Here is a 17,634-nt window from a genome sequence, read left to right as displayed (position 1 = left end):
AGGTAGAACTAAGGAAAATGATCTGGAGCATGGGCGAGTGCCACAACACAGTGGCACAGTTTTAATTGAAAGGCAGATAGCAAGGTTTAGTAGAAAAAGTGGGAAACAGGAGTCCTGGGTTCTAGTCTCGATTCCTTATTGACTTTAAGGCACTTAATCAGCTCTCCCCCGCCACCTTACCTCACCAATATTCTACAACCCAACCCACAGACTTAGCCCCTCTAATGCCAACCTATTCACAGTACTTCAATCTCATCTGTTTTGCCACCAACCACTTGCCCATATTCTCCCTTTTGCCTGGACTTTACTCCTTCCTAATATCTGATAGACCACCTCTCTCCCCACCTTCAAAGCCCTACTAAAATTACACCTCCTCCAAGAGGCCTTCCCAAACTAGGTCCTCATTTCTCCATTTCACTAGGATCTGTATTCCTTAAACACTTGATAGTCACCTCCAGCCCCACAGCATTTATGTACATATCTTTATATTCTCCCATTTCCCTATCAGTAATTTATTTTTATGTCTGTCTCCCCCTCTAGACTGTGAGATCCTTGTGAGAAGGGGACTGTATCTATCAGCTCTACTGAATTGTTCTCTCCCAAGTGCCTAGTATAGTGTTCAGCACACACTAAGAGTTGAATAAATAAATTGATTCAATACATATTCAATAAATAATGTTCAATAAATATTGATTAATTGATTGGTTAGGATATAATAAGATCAGAAATGGGAAAGTGCTTTGGAAAAATGAGAAAACTATAGAGGTCATGTATATATAATTATATTTAGTAAATTATTGTAATAATATAATAATGAACAGATTGCTATCAGCCAGAGGGCCAAAACATATTGCTTTATTGAATTCACCCTGCTTCATTCATTACATGTACCAAATCAATGATAATTCTCCCTCACATAAAGAGAGACCTGTCCTTCAAATAGGAAACGATGTTACTGGTAGGGAGATGCAAATTAAAGCCCCAACTCCATGAAACTTAAATGCACATTGCTCCATCTTTTCATTTCCTTTTCCTTCTGGGCATTGTTGCTCCAAAGGGTTGCAACCTCTCTCTCCTCAGCGTTAAATTGAACCTCAGGACACCAATCCCCTTGACTCTGTTTGACTTCTGGTCATTTTATCTTTTCTCTGAGGTTTGACTCTCTACCCAAGTAAGAATGGTCCCCTGGGTTCATTCCTAGCATCTTTATTTTTACACTAAACACCTTAGTATTCCTCATAATGTTCTGCTTTCAGTCTTTATCAACAGAGTTTGGTCTTGAGATTTTGCTCAGATATCCGAACTCCCATCTGCACATGGAGTTAGGCTTGATATGAGGAAGAACTTCCTGCCAGGAAGAGTTGTTCCACCCCAGAATAAATTGTAGAGAGACAGTGCAGAATCACTTTCCCTTCAGTCCCGTCTGAAAGCAGGGGAATAGCACCGTGGTATAGTGGAAAGAGCACGGGCTTGGGAGACAGAAGTCTTGGGTCTAATCCCTGCTCTGCCACTTGTCCGCTGTGTGACTTTGGGCAAATCATTTAACTTCTCTGTGCTTCAGTTACCTCATCTGTAAAATGGGAATTAAGACTGTGAGCCCCACTTAGGACAACCTGATAACCTTGTATCTTCCGCAGTGCTTAAAACAGTGCTTGGCACATAGTAAGTGCTTACCAAATACCATCATTATTATAAAATAAGCTCTCATAGACCTTTCCAGCTCTTACCTCCCTTGAATATCACAGTAAACCTCACTACAAGTTGATCTGTTGAACTCCTACACTCTTTCTTCAATATACACATAGTTTTCCTTCCAAATTTTGTAGCTATGGGTCAAAAGGGACAATCCCTGTGGCCGTTCCTAAAACATGAGAGGAAAATAAAATTCCTGATTTTCAGTCACATCCTATTTAGTATGAGAAGAGAGAAACCATGGTTGATGTTGAAACTGGAACGATCACATAATTCTATAGGCAAGTGTTTGAAATGCTAGCCCTGTCCAGGAGCCTGCAGAAAAGCATTCTGTGTTCTTTATTCAAAGGAATCAAATTCTCACATTCTGCTTAAGAAATAGGTAATAACTTCAAGTCTTCTCTGTCTAGACACGTTTTTAATCATATATAAAAATGGTTTGGGAATTTAAAACCCAAATTTGGGGGTTCATTTTGTAATTTAGTATTTCAAAATGAGGTTTTTTTTTTTCTTTAAAGTCTACCACTTCCTCTCTGGACTGTAGAGGGCAGTGCCCACAATCCTGTGAGAACAATCAGGTTGTGCGATGTATAGGTAGGTGGTGATGATGATGATGGCATTTGTTGAGCGCTTACTATGTGCAAGGCACTGTTCTAAGCGCTGGGGAGGATATGTCTTCAAAGGGGGATTTTCCGGGGCTTTTTTGTTGCTGTTTTAGAAAGTTTAAAAAGCAAATTATCCAAAAACTGAGTAATTTCGAGAATAAGGAGTCTCGAGAAAGGAATCTGTCAAGTATTGCACAGAAATTTTAGAATCTTGGGAAGGCCACCACAGTGGCTGGTTTTGTGGTTCCTGTGGCTGTCGGTAGGAAGTGAGAGGAATCTGAAACTCTGTTGCTCCTTTTATATTTATCGTCATCCTTGTCCTTTATATTTTTGTTTAATCTTCACTTATATTTTTATTGCCAACCTCCTCTCCCCTCTTAGTCTTAGATTGTGAGGCTCCTTCCCCCTTCTAGACTGTGAGCTCGTTGTGGGCAGGGTTGTCTCTATCTGTTGCTGAATTGTACTTTCCAAGTGCTCAGTACAGTGCTCTGCACACAGTAAGTGCTCAATAAATACGATTGAATTGAATTGAATCTAATTGAATTGAGCCATGAGAGGGCTAGGGACCACATCTACAGTTTTTCTAGATACTTCTTTTCCAGCATTTACTACAGTGCTTTGCATAGAGTGTCCAGTAAATAATTACTGCTACAATTAGAGGTTTTTTACGTACAAAGCAGAGCTGCAAATTATTGTGGATGTACCCTCTGGAAAATTATTGATAATAGCATGGGAGGAGGTCCTTCCTTTAGTATGTCATATGGTACCTGTTACCATGAGTATATTAAAAAAAATTGTTAAGGGCTCCAAGATCCAAAATGTCACATCCATATTCTGGGGCTCCTAATGTCTTTTTTATTGTGATAATGAGACACTGTATCCCCTTTGTTTGGAAGTTTCTCAACACCATCAATATGATGCATGAGCCATGAGCAAGCTTAAGAATTATGTAGAAATTTCAGTAATAACTTCAACAAAATGCAGCAGGAAGGGCAGGCACTGGTTTTAAACTATGCCTTTTGGATTATAACCTTTAGAGGTCAAGAACCATATCTTCTTCTTCTTCAACAAAAGTACTTTTACCCATATTTTCTCTGTCCTTGCCCTTTATAAACGTCCTAGTTGGTGCTTGTGATTGTCGAATGATACACTACAACTAATATGACCTTCAATCAAAATGAATGTGTTCCACTACAAGTTAACAGCCTATAAGATTCTCAAGTTACTCAATCTGCTGTTTAAATTCATATCTCTTTTTTGATGTTCTATGTCCTTAGCATATGCATTTGCATCTACATTAATATATTTTTGTCAGATACAGTGTTTAACTTTCAACTGTACTTTTCCCAGTGCTTTGCAGGGTGCTTTGCACATAAAGATGCTTAAGAAATACTATTACTACTACTAGACATGCTTGTTAACAAAAGGATAACAAGCCCCTGGTATAAGGAGAAACTGGGATTCAAACTGGAAGACAAAATGGGAAGAGGGAGAATGTATCTCCCACATGTCAAGGGCAAGGATATTTCCCCATATTCTTGGAAGGTTTGCCATTTGAGTTGAGGTGCCATTTGGGGGTATCCTCTTGCAGTGGTGAATTCGATCATCAGCCAGTTCTCTGTTCCTCTGCTTTCTGAAGGCATCTCTACACATCTTAATGATAATGATTCTCTGCTTGATTCTCCCCATTTCTAACTCATTAAGATCCCTCATATCTGATGCCCAAGGAGATAATAGGTATAACATTATCTAGTCCTCACTAACCTTCTTTAAAATGATTACCTTCAATTTATCTTAATTTTATTCAATCAACTTATTTTACAGCCACCATGAAAATGACCATAGGCTCACATGCCCAGGGTTTAAAAGAAATCAGGTAGTAGTTCCAGATGAATTCAGGCAATGAGCCTCTAAGAAATGGATTAAGTTCTCTCTCCTTCCCATTACCTTTTCAATAGGTTTCCATGAGAATTTGGGGTCTTAAGGAACTCTAAATTACTCTGAATCAATAAAACTAAATGGGGAGTTTCCCAGGGATTAGGACTAGCCTCAGTTTTGTTTAGCATCTTCATAAATAATATGAAAAAGGGACTGCACAGTGAAATTTCACCAAGTGGAAAGATCATAGGCTTGGGAGTCAGAGGATCTGGTGTCTAATATTGGCTCCAACACTTGTCCGTAACCTTGGGCAAGTCACAACTTCTCTGTGTCTGTTACCTCATCTGTAAAATGGGGATTAAATAATAATAATAATAATGGTATTTGTTAAGCACTTACTATGTGCCAAGCACTGTTCTAAGCGCTGGGATAGATACAAGGTCATCAGGTTGTCCCACATAGAGCTCAAAGTCTTAATCCCCATTTTACAGATGAGTTAACTGAGGCCCAGAGAAGTTAAGTGATTTGCCCAAAGTCACACAGCTGACAAGTGGCAGAGCCGGTATTAGAACCCACGACCTCTGACTTCCAAGCCCGTGCTCTTTCCACTAAGCCACGCTGCTTTTCAAATCCTCCTCCCTCTGACTTAGACTATGAACCCCGTGTAGGACAGGGACTGTATCCAACCTGATTATCTTAATTCTACCCGAGCATGAGTATAGTCCCTGGCACATAGCACTTATCAAGTACCATAAAAAAAAAAAAAAACAAGTCTGTAGATGGCATTGAGTCTAAGTGGCGAAGTGCTCTTCAAATGGGGATAAACTGCAGCAAGATTTCACAAAACACAAATGAGGAAATGCATGCAGTGAAAAATAATCCAAATTATGGGCTCTGAGATATGACCTCTGACTTCCAAGCCCGTGCTCTTTCCACTAAGCCATGCTGCTTTTCAAATCCTCCTCCCTCTGACTTAGACTATGAACCCCGTGTAGGACAGGGACTGTATCCAACCTGATTATCTTGATTCTACACGAGCATGAGTACAGTCCCTGGCACATAATTAGTGCTTATCAAGTACCATAAAAAAAAAGTTTGTAGATGGCACTGAGCTCCTCTGAGTGGCAAAGTGCTCTTCAAATGGGGATGAACTGCAGGAAGATTTCACAAAACTCAAAACAAATGGGGAAATGCATGTAGTGAAAAATAATCCAAATTATGGGCTCTGAGATATTAGTCATGACCCTGGAAAGAGATCTCAGAGATACTGTTGGTTCCTCCTTTTTTAACGGTATTTGTTAAGTGCTTATTTTATGTGCACTGTACTAAGTGCTGGGGTAGATACATGCTAATCAGGGTTGGACACAGTCCCTGTCCCATATGAAGCTCACAGTCTTAATCCCTATTTTACAGATGAGGAAACTGAGGCACAAAGAAGTTAAGTGATTTACCCAAGGTCACACAGCAGACTGGTGGCGGAACCAAGATGAGAACCCAGGTCCTTCTGACTCTCAGGCGCATGCTCTATCCACTAGGCCATGCTGCTCACTTCCATCATTGTTCCAATGTGTTACAACAGCCAAAAAGGCCAACTGAATGATAGGCATCCTCAGGAAGTAGATAGAAAATGAAACAAAGGACATGGGTTTGCCACTACACAAAACCATTGTGTTCTAGCACCTGGAATACTGTGCACAGCCATATGTGTGCAGTTCTGATTGCTGCAGATTAGGACCCCCGACCCACGTCATCCCCCGGGCCTGGAATGCCCTCCCTCTGCCCCTCCGCCAAGCTAGCTCTCTTCCTCCCTTCAAGGCCCTGCTGAGAGCTCACCTCCTCCAGGAGGCCTTCCCAGACTGAGCCCCTTCCCTCCTCTCCCCCTCGTCCCCCTCTCCATCCCCCCATCTTACCTCCTTCCCTTCCCCACAGCACCTGTATATATGTATATATGGTTGTACATATTTATTACTCTATTTATTTATTTATTTATTTATTTATTTTACTTGTACATTTCTATCCTATTTATTTTATTTTGTTGGTATGTTTGGTTCTGTTCTCTGTCTCCCCCTTTTACACTGTGAGCCCACTGTTGGATAGGGACTGTCTCTATGTGTTGCCAATTGGTACTTCCCAAGCGCTTAGTACAGTGCTCTGCACATAGTAAGCGCTCAATAAATACGATTGATTGATTGATTAGGAAGGACTTTATGGAGTTGGAGAAGGGCAGCAAAGATGATCAGAGGCCAGAAAAGTTTCTGAAGACTGATAGACAAAGATAAACAAATAGGACTCTTTAGTCTTGAAAGGAAAAAGGTCCAAGAGGATATGATTGGAGTCTAATAAATGAATTGTAAGGACAGGAAATAATAATAATAATGATAGCATTTATTAAGTGCTTACTATGTGCAAAGCACTGTTCTAAGTGCTGGGGAAGTTACAAGGTGATCAGGTTGTCCCACGGGGGGCTCACAGTCTTAATCCCCATTTTACAGATGAGGTAACTGAGGCACAGAGAAGTTAAGTGACTTGCCCAAAGTCACACAGCTGGCAATTGGCAGAGTCGGAATTTGAACCCATGACCTCTGACTCCGAAGCCCATGCTCTTTCCACTGAGCCACACTGTGAACAGTAAGCTGTTCAACATATGCCAGAACACGAAGATGAGGGGCCACTCATGGAAGCTTGAAGTTGGGAGCTTCAGAACAAACAAAAGGATTCACGTCTTCATACACCGAGCTGTAAACATATAGAATTTGTTACCTTAGGAAGTTATTCAGATTGAAAATATCAGTTCAAGGTACAGGAGGGGTTGGGATAAATTCATCGTTGATCAGTCCATAATGGGCTAATAGAGGGAATGTTGAATCTGTAGTGAGAGAAAGTTAAGGATGACAGATAGTAGATACCTAATTATTAAGATGGATGACAAGATGGGTAACCACCACACAATTTCTTCAAGTATCCTGTAACCACTGTCAGTTACCTTTTCATTCATTAATTCATTCATTCAATGGTATTTATTGAGCACTTACTGTGTGCACAACACTGTACTAAGTGCTTGGGAGAGTACAATATAGCAAAAAATAGACACATTCCCAGCCCACAACGAGCTTACAGTCTAGAGGAGGGGACAGACATTAATATAAATACAGAAATTACAAATATGTACATAAGTGCTATGGGGCCGGGAGGTGGATGAATAAAGAGCAAGTCAAGGTGATGCAGAAGGGAGTGGGAGAAGAGGAAAGGGGGGCTTAATCTTGGAGGAGATCTGCCTTCAATAAGACTTTGAAGAGGGGGAGAGTCAGATTTGAGGAGGGAAGGTGTTCCAAGCAGGATGTGGGTGAGGGCTCAGTGGGCAGGTAGATGAGTTCGAGGTAGAGTGAGAAGGTTAGCATTAGAGGAGCCAAGTGTGTGGGCTGGGTTGTAGTAGGAGAACAGTGAGGTGAGGTAGGAGAGGGCAAGGTGATTGAGTGCCTGCTCAGAGTGCCAGATTGAGTGCTTTAAAGCCAATGGTAAGGAGGTTTTGTTTGATGCAGAGATGGATGGACAACCACTGGAATTTCTTAAGGAGTGGGGTGCTGGGCTGAATAGCCATTGGTCTAACCCAATATTAGCGGTTCTTATCTTCTGTAAACCGAAGACAGACACCTGGGCTGTCTGCCTAGTGTCATTGGAAACTTCAGGAGGAGAGGGCGGGGGTTGGAAGGTGGGTTGAGCGGGTGGGTAGAACTGATGAAAACATTTTAACCTAACTACAAGACTGCTTGGAGTTTGGCTGAAACTTCAAAAGACAACACTTCTTAGAACTGAAGCTATTTTTTTAATGCAGCTTTTTCCTTTGTGCTGTTCCAATCACAATAACATTCGCAGAGTGATTTATGTTGAAGGCAGGCTACAACTGTTCCTTCTATAACTACCTTTAAACCCAAAAAGGAAGTTACAAGGGATTTAAGGTTTTGGTTTCCTCCCTTTCTCTCTACTCAACTTCCTGTACCTCTCTCTTTTGTCTGCTGTGGTCCAGCTGGTTTCCCATTAACCATAATCCTTCCTGGCCTTTCAGGCTACTCTTCTAGTCAATCCCAGCCCCTCAAGGCCCCACTTCACAACCTTCTTAGCTCTAGTAGAGTTCTGCATGGGCAGGAATTTTAGGACTGAACCCGACCCCTCCCCAGCCGAAGCTGACCCAAGCCCAACAAGCACGGAAATGTCAAGGTCTAACCTTATCTGAACCTCAGTTTAAAAAGATGTTCCTCTGGTAGGCCTGACTGGTACATAAACTACAACCTTTTTGAGTGCTGCCCTGGGGTTTTTGCTGCATGCACAGCCACATGGTTGCTTGGGAAATGACAGGAATAATTAATGAGAGGACAGGGTAGAGCGGAGATAAAGTTGAAAACACAAATTTGAGTATATATTTCACACCTTTTTCTCTTCCCCCCTGCTATTTACCTGAACAATGGGTAGGCAGTAGGAGGTTTATGGGATGTGAGGGTAGTACAGGCTTCAGATATTTGGCTGCCCTAAGGTAGGTAACTATTTTCCACCCCTTCCAATTAATAATAATAATAGTAATACTAGTAATTGTGGTATTTGTTAAGGGCTTATTATGTGCCAGGCACTCTCCTGGGGTGGATACAAGGAAATAGAGTTGGACACAGTTCCTGTCCTGTGTGGGGCACACTGTCTCAATCCCCATTTTACAGATGGGTAACTGAGACCCAGACAAGTGAAGTGACTCACCCAAGGTCACAGAGCAGACAAGTGGCAGAGCTAGGATTAGAACGCATGACCTTCTGACTCCAAGGCCCATGCTCTATCCACTTACGTTACACTGAATATTCATGCAGCATTCTGTAGGACATCATCATGACATACCTCATGTGCACACTATGTTATGTGTCACTACGTTATGCAGCGGGCCCATGGAGAGTAATGAATGACAATCAAACGGAAGGAAGCCTGTTTGAAGCCCTGAACCTTGAACATTTCTTGATCCACACCACCCTCTTCTAGCTCCAGAATCATTGCAATCCCCTCCAGAGAGGGTGGGGAATCCCTTTATCCCTTTTGGGATTCTCTGATGGGATCAATAAGCAAATGACTGGGTGGGGCAGAATATATTTGGATTTTCAAAAGGCCCCTCAACTCAACACCAAAGGGTTAAAAAAAAAACTGAGGAACCATCAGATGGGAGGGAATGTTCTGTCATGGATAAAACTGGCTAAAATATATGAAACAAAGAGTAAGGATGAGGGGTCACTTCTTTGAAAGGAGAAATCTAAATAGTCCATCTGACAGAAATCAGCAGTAGGATTGGTTTTAGTTAACATTTCATAAATCATATACATCATAAATGATTGAGAAGAGAGAATGTATAACAAATTTTTCTAGTTTACAGATGGCAGTAAGCTCTAACAAGTGGTGAAATGTCATGCAGATGGGGATAAAACTTCAGAAATATGGCTTAAAGCTGTCGGTAGCCAGAAAAGTGGAACATGACCTTCAATGCCAAGGTGGGGATGGTGCCCCTAGGCTAAAACTGAACCCATATGGGCATGGTACTTAGGTTATCTCAGAAATATCATCAAATTACTTCAATGGCAAAAAATAATTACTTCAACAACAAAGAACTGGTTGCATATGGAGGGAGCATAGGGGATCTTTGAGTTCCTTAAGCTCAGAAAATTCTCAGTCTGGATTCTAATAATATAGTTTCCTCCAGAATCAGATGGAGATAAAGAAGTCCTGGCAGCACGCTTTTCTTGGTACTCAGCTTGAGCACAGTTCTTTTCGTCTGACATTTTGGAGGATACTGCCACAACCATCTTCAGAGTCGAAAACCTCTGGCAGCTAAATTTAAAAAGACACATTTGTAATGTCAATCAGGAAAGAATGAGTTGTGAAACATGAGATAGAGCAACCCAACTGCTTCTATGTTGTTCATTTTTCCCAAGTTTTCTGTGAATTCTGTATGTCGGGAAAAATTTACTTGTGCTTCCCAATCTGCCACCTTTTCCCTACATGCAAAAATTCATTGAATTTCTGTTCTTCTAAACAACACTGGTTTAAACAAAATCATCTGATGACACACCATAGGAAGGCTGTCACCAGGGCTCTTGAATAATTTGAGTGCTACAACCTAGTCATTAATTTATGCTCATGAGCAACTTGTCGACTATTGTTGTGGCTCTCAGGAAGTCTGCCCCCGACATTGAGTTTGGTGGAGAATGACCAAGGGACAACTAGTCTTCCAATTGCATCAAGCTGAGAAGCAGCATGGCCTAATGGAAAGAGCCCAGGCCTGGGAGTCAAAGGACCAGGGTTCTAATCTCGGCTCTGCCGCATGAATGCTGTGCCAACCTTAGGCAAGTCACTTAACTTCTCTGTGCTTCAGTTCCCTCATCTGCTAAATGGGGATTCAGTACCTGGTCTCACTCCTACTTAGACTGTGAGGGACCTGATTATCTTGTATCTCCCCCAATGCTTAGCACAGTGCTTAGCATATAGTAAGCAGTTAACAAATATCACAATTATTGGCCATGGAGATGGGCCAGGCCACACGAAAGGAATCAGGAGTCTGGACAAAGAAGGATAAAATCAGAGAATCTGTGAGTTGCCAGAGTACTATATTAATCCCTCAGAATGGTGCACTGAATGCAGCATACGTTCGATAAATACCACTGAGTGTTGGATTAATTGACATGGGATCATGAAGTCAACTTGTGCAGTCTCTGATTTCAGACATGAGACGGCCTTAACCAGTCAGTATGATAGTTCTGTTCAGACAGTTCAGCACAGCTCAAAACAATTAGTTGACTTTTCTTTCCTTAAAAATCTCCAGAGGGAGATTCCACACCATCTCTTAGTAACCTGCCCCATTGTTTAATCACCCTTATCATTGAGGAGCTCTTTCTTATGACTAACTAAACACTCTTTTACTGTAATTTTCAACCCATTTCCTTTCGTTGAGTTCAGAGAACAAATGGTCAGTTTCCTCCTCAGAGTAGGTTAGGTGTTCATATATATGAAAACATTTATTAAATAATAACAGTGGTATTTGTTAAATGCTTACTATGTGCCAAAAACTGTACTAAGGGCTAGGGTAGATACAAGACAATCAGGTGAGACACAGTCCCTGTCCCACATGGGACTCACAGTCTAAGAAGGAGTGAGAACAGGTACTGAATCCCTATTTTACAGATGAGGAAACTGAGGTCCAGAGAAGTTAAGGGACTGGTCCAAGGTCACAAAGCAGCAAAGTAACAAAGCCTGGTTTAAAACCCAGATCCTCTGACTCCCGGGGCCATGCCCTTTCCACTAGGCTTCACTAGTCAATGCTTTTTTCTCCACAGTAAACAATCCCAATTTCTCTAACCCTGGGTGGCACAGCTCTGAGCTGGGAAGGTAACAAATCCTCAAACAACTTCACCTCTTTTCTGTTCCTTTTCCATGTAGGCTTCTCATTTGTTCCCAGTGTCTGAAGCTATTTCTCCAAAACAGAGGACAGCAAAAAGCTCATTACCGTTGTCATCACCCAAAAGGACCACTGGAGACTGTAGCCGTCTGCTGGTTGCCATTATCTTTGTTGGTGCCTCACGTGATCCATAACAAACCCCTCTCCCTTCAGAGAACAACGTGACAGAAAGCAAAAATAGGGGAATCGAGGAACAAAACATCTGAAAGATAAGAAGGGACGAGTCTTCATTGTAACATCAAGCTATGAAAATTCCCGGCAAGTCACACCATGGGATACAAGATGCCTTTATCATGGCCCATTAGAGAATCAGGTTTTTTTCATTCAAATGTGTTTGACTTCCAATGACCTTCTCTGGTATTGAAGTTGAACAATCTGCAGAAAATCCCTGCAGTGACTGAGAAGCAAATTTTGTCCCTGGGGTTTTTGGGGGATTTTTGGTGGGTATAATTTACACATAAATCCTTGATAAGGAAAACTTAAATCATTTCCATGAAGAAACATTTCTTTGCATTGGACACCCGTATTCTCTTGTTGCTTTGTAATGTTTGCTTCAAGAAATTGTGTTACATCCTGCTGTGCTGGCTCAGCTAGGTGAAGACAATTACACTTCTCTCCTTTAATCAGATTCATTCTGGATCTTGCTAGTGCTTATCTGAACTGTGGGTGGTCATGCTGTCTGAAATAGTTCTTTTTTTCAAGTTTTGTTTTCATGTCAAGTCGAACTTTTACTCAATAAGGGGAATAAAATTGCTTTAGATAAGTAGAAATGGTCATGTCAACTAAGAAAAAAAGGGCTCCCAAGTACTAAAATGAGGAAATCTTTTTCTGTCATCTCATGGAATTTGGCTTTCATAAGCGAGGAGTCTGCAAGCGCACAATGAATGAGTACTTTTGATATTAGCACATACATGCATTGTCTAAGACAGTCTGGTCTGCCTTGCCTAGAAAAAAATGATTGTTTTATGTTGAAGTCATAAGCCTCTATTTTTATTGTGCCAGAATAAGAAGTTTTCTCTAATATTTGGCTCTAGATTAGTACATTTTTAAGATATTTAAACTCCTCACATTGCCTCAGGCTCTGGCCTTATTTTGTTTGCTTATCCTTACAGAGTAACATGCTTCACTACTTTGCAACTTTTAGTTCCCTGTATATTTAACAACTGGCCTTTGCTGAAGGCCATCCTCAAAGCGCTGATCCCCCACCGGAAGTCAGAGCAGGAACAGTTGAAAAAGGATTGGAAAGTGGGACGGAAAATTTTTATTAACTTGAAAGAAAAAGCACATTAGAAGATATTTAATTTTTTAATGGAATTTTTTTAACTGCTTACTATATGCCAGGCACTGTACTGAGCACTGGGATAGATACAGGCTAATCAGGTTGGACAGTCTCTGTCCCGCATGGGGCTCACAGTCTTAATCCAGTGCTTAGAACAGTGCTTTGCACATAGTAAGCGCCTAATAAATTCCATAAAAAAATCCCCATTTTACAGATGAGGTAACTGAGGCACAGAGAAGTGACGTGACTTGCCCAAGGTCCCACAGTTGACAACTTGAGGAGCTAGGATTAGAACCCAGGTCCTTCTAACTCCTAGGTCCATGCTCTACCCTTTAGGCAACACTGCTTCTCTAGTATTTGTTAAGCAACTACTATGTGCCAGGCATTCTGCTAAGCACTGGGATAGATACAAGATAACCAGATTGAGAACAATCCATGCCCCACATGGGCCTCACAGTCTTAATCCCCATTTTGCAGATGAGGGAATTTAGGCACAGAGAAGTTACATGACTTATCCAAGGGCACACAGTAAGCAAGTGGCAGAGCTGGGATTAGAATCCAGATCCTTCTGACTCCCAGCATCCACTAGGCAATGCTAAGAGAAATAGCCTTAATGTAATGGATGCCCATTTTTAGGAGGCTGGAGATTTAGAGTCCTCTTTGGTGGATGAAGAAGCATGGTTATTCATTTAATTTTTACGCCCCAATATAAAATCTCAAAGGTGTCATATTAGAGAATGAAGGTCTGGGGGAAAAACGCTGGAATAAGCACCATTTCATCTTAACTCAGATAACTAATATTCCATTTCCCCAGAAACATTTTTAACATTTGAACCATATCAAACTCAACAACTCCTCCTCCTGTAACCATCTTCAGCCATTATCTGAAGTAAAACTGCAGACTGATGAAGCTTCCCAACTAACTGTTACAAGAAGAAAGAGAAAATGACTGTGTAGAATTTTAAATTATGCAACTAAAAGTTTTACAATTACACAATGTCTAGTAATAGTCATACTGAATTTGGACTGCAGTTACCACCTAGTGACAGAATTCTGCCATCTAGAAATTCCACTGAATAATGATGCCATTTGTGGTAGCGTTTAGAGATCTCTCTGCAGGAGAGAGGTTCACTTTGTCATTCACTCAGTTCTTCCAAAAGCAGAGATTATGTTCCTTGTGAACCCCACTTGATATTCACCCCACCCTCAGCCCCACAACACTTATATACCTATCCACAATTTATTTATCTATATTAATACCTGTCTCCCTCTCTAGACTGTAAGCTCCTGGTGGGCAGGAACCATGTCTACCAACTTTGTTACTTTGTACTCTCCCAAGCATTTAGTACAGTGCTCTGCGTACAGTAAGTGCACAAACACCGCTTGTGGATGGGTTGATAATGGGAAGCTCTTGTTCTACTCTCTTTGACGGACTCCTTGAGCATGCTCGTAATCATGTCTCCTGATGTCACATCACATTTTACTCAGACCTGCCTTGGAAGAATATTCCCTAATTACCTAACAGTGTTCTATACAAAATACAAGGTGAAAACACACACTGTGGAAGAACTGAGTGTATTTCTAATCAGTCCTATTTCCACCCACCACTCACTTTCCCTGCCCCATCGCTGTTCCCATTAACGGTTATTTACGCAGATCGTTGTCTAAAGAGGAGTAGTAGATAGATTTAAAATCGGGAGTGAGGCTTTTAGGCTAATCCTCTGTGCCCAGAAGGAGAAACCCTCATTTCTGTGGTCTCATCCTAAGAAGCAAAAGGCTCATTTATGAACTGCCGGTAAGCCCTTGTGGCAAGGTGCCAGCATCCAGGGATACCAAGCCCTCTCCTTTGGATGCAAGGGCGCAGGAGCAAACTAGGAAGGCAAGACTGTCAGAAAAACAGCTACTCCAGAGTGGTTATTTGGACATGACTGAACAAGAAAATGAGATACTTTAATATGACAAAAAAATCAGCAGCAATTAACTGATGAAAGTTAATGCTGTCTACATAATTGTGTGCAAATAAAGATCTGTGATTTGTCAGTTTGTCTAAATACAGGTGTGGCATTTTTCATAAAGCTCACGTTAAAGAGAAATCACAATAGACTTCATGGATGTCATTCGCATGGACACAATCATTCCTTTTGAGAATGGACTGCATTCAGTATTTGCACAGGAACATGTTGGACTAACGTGTAGCCAAACTGCATAAAGCAAACATGTGCTTTGGCCAAACTGACTGCATTTCCATGGTCCTATTATCAGAGTATTGAGAAGAAATAAACATATATCACAGCTTTTAATATTTTCATTCTTCTAGGTCATTCATTCATTCATTCAATTGCATTTATTCAGCACTTACTGTGTACAGAGCACTGTACCAAGTGCTTGGGAGAGTACAACACAACAATAAATGGACCCATTCCCTGCCAACAATGAGCTTACAGTCTTGGGGGGGTGTATTTTTACAGTCTGGAGAGTCTCTTGTTATTATTAATGAGGATGATGTTGATGGGTTCTCCTGTTGACACAGTGACACTCGCACTCTTCATCCCAGCCAGCCATGTTCCCCCTGGGGCATTGAGTAACACAAGCAAGTAGGAGGACAGGGGTGCAGAGTATTGTGAAGTGCACGGAAGATTTCGCTATTATCAATTCAGGGTATTTACTGAACACTTTCTCTGTGCAAAGTTCTGTACTAAGTGCTTGAGAGAAGATCCATTTACGGCAAAAGGACCGGAGCATAGTGCTGGTGTGGTGCCAGTCACGTTAGCCAGCTATATTTTTCAGGATTCCTGATGAGTCTATCCACCAGGCGAAATATCCTAGGGGGTCCTTCACCATTGGTGGCAGAGCCCGAGCTGGCATTCCCCTATTTCTGGCAATTTCCCCCCTTCCCTCCTATTATGATGAGGCAAGGGTCAGACTTCAGAGATGGGAGGTGGGAGGCTACTTGTAATAATAGCTTGAAAGTCTACAGCATTTTTATTATTCCAAATTCTTTCACACTAACCATTTCTTTTGATTTTGTGAGAGGGAAGCAGATGTTACTATCCCCATTTCACAGATAGAGAAATTGAGGCTCAGAGAGATGAAGCAACTTGACCCAAATCAGTTGTGGATACAGGACTAGAACCCAGGTCACCTGACTTCCAGACTCATGCCTTTTCAATCAATCAATTGTATTTATTGAGCACTTACTCTGTGCTCACTCTACTAAGGGCTTGGGAAAGTACAATATAACAGAGTTGGTAGATACGTCCCTGCCTCCAGTGAGCTCACAGTCTCCCCTTGGTCATGCAAACTCTACGAAAGGTTAACCAGCACCATCCTTGCTTTTAGAGTCTTCTTGTTAAAACAAGAAATACTGGCTTATCTCTGCCAGAAGGCAGTGCAATCTTCTTTCTCTTCTTTACACAACCAATAACCAAATCATTCTTCACCTCAAAATCATCGTTCTGGATTTGAATTCCTAACTCAACCCACCAGGATTTCATCATGCCTGCTTCTGCTACATTTTCCAAAACCCTAGTTTTCCAATGAAAAGTTGTGTACTCTGAACAATTTGAAAGACTTCTAGGGATCTGGAGCCAGTTTGGTCGGGAAGAAGCAGAGGACAATTTTCTGTGGCGGTGGCTCTGCAGAAGGCAGTGGTGGTGTTTGTTAATTTGGTGTATCCCACTAGGCTGTGGATCATGGCCATTACAGCTTGAAGTGGTATTACAAGGACTTTTCTGGGCTGGACTGGGAATGGTGACTGGGAGGACTATGACAAACATCTAGATTATTAATAGATACAACTGAATGAATGATCTTGTATCCCCTAATACAATTGAATGAATGATCTTGTATCCCCCCAGCGTTTAGAACAGTGCTTGGCACAGAGTAAGCGCCTAACATGTCATCATTATTATTATTATTATCATTATTATTAATAGATACAATTGAATGAATGATCTTGTATCCCCCCAGCGTTTCGAACAGTGCTTGGCACAGAGTAAGCGCCTAACAAATGTCATCATTATTATTATCATTATTACTAATAAATACAATTGAATGACCTTGTATCCCCCCAGCCTTTAGAGCAGCACTTGGCATAGAGTAAGTGCCTAACAAATATCATCATTATTATTATCATTATTACTAATAAATACAACTGAATGACCTTGTATCCCCCCAGCGTTTCGAACAGTGCTTGGCACAGAGTAAGCGCCTAACAAATGTCATCATTATTATTATGATTATTACTAATAAATACAATTGAATGACCTTGTATCCCCCCAGCGTTTAGAGCAGTGCTTGGCACAGAATAAGCGCCAAACAAACGCCATCATTATTATTAATAGATACAACTGAATGAATGATCTTGTATCCCCTAATACAATTCAATGAATGATCTTGTACACCCCCCCCCCCAGCGTTTAGAACAGTGCTTGGCACACAGTAAGCGCCTAACAAATGCCATCATTATTATTAATAGATACAACTGAATGAATGATCTTGTATTCCCTAATGCAATTGAATGAATGATCTTGTACCCCCCTCCCCCACCAGCGTTTTGAACAGTGCTTGGCACAGACTAAGCACCTAACAAATGTCATCATTATTATTATCATTATTACTAATAAATACAATTGAATGACCTTGTATCCCCCCAGCGTTTAGAACAGTGCTTGGCACAGAATAAGCGCCTAACAAATGTCATC

The sequence above is a fragment of the Tachyglossus aculeatus genome, chromosome 8 (assembly GCF_015852505.1).
Source record: "Tachyglossus aculeatus isolate mTacAcu1 chromosome 8, mTacAcu1.pri, whole genome shotgun sequence".
Lineage (NCBI taxonomy): Eukaryota > Metazoa > Chordata > Mammalia > Monotremata > Tachyglossidae > Tachyglossus > Tachyglossus aculeatus.
Note: the sequence above shows the minus strand (reverse complement) of the source record.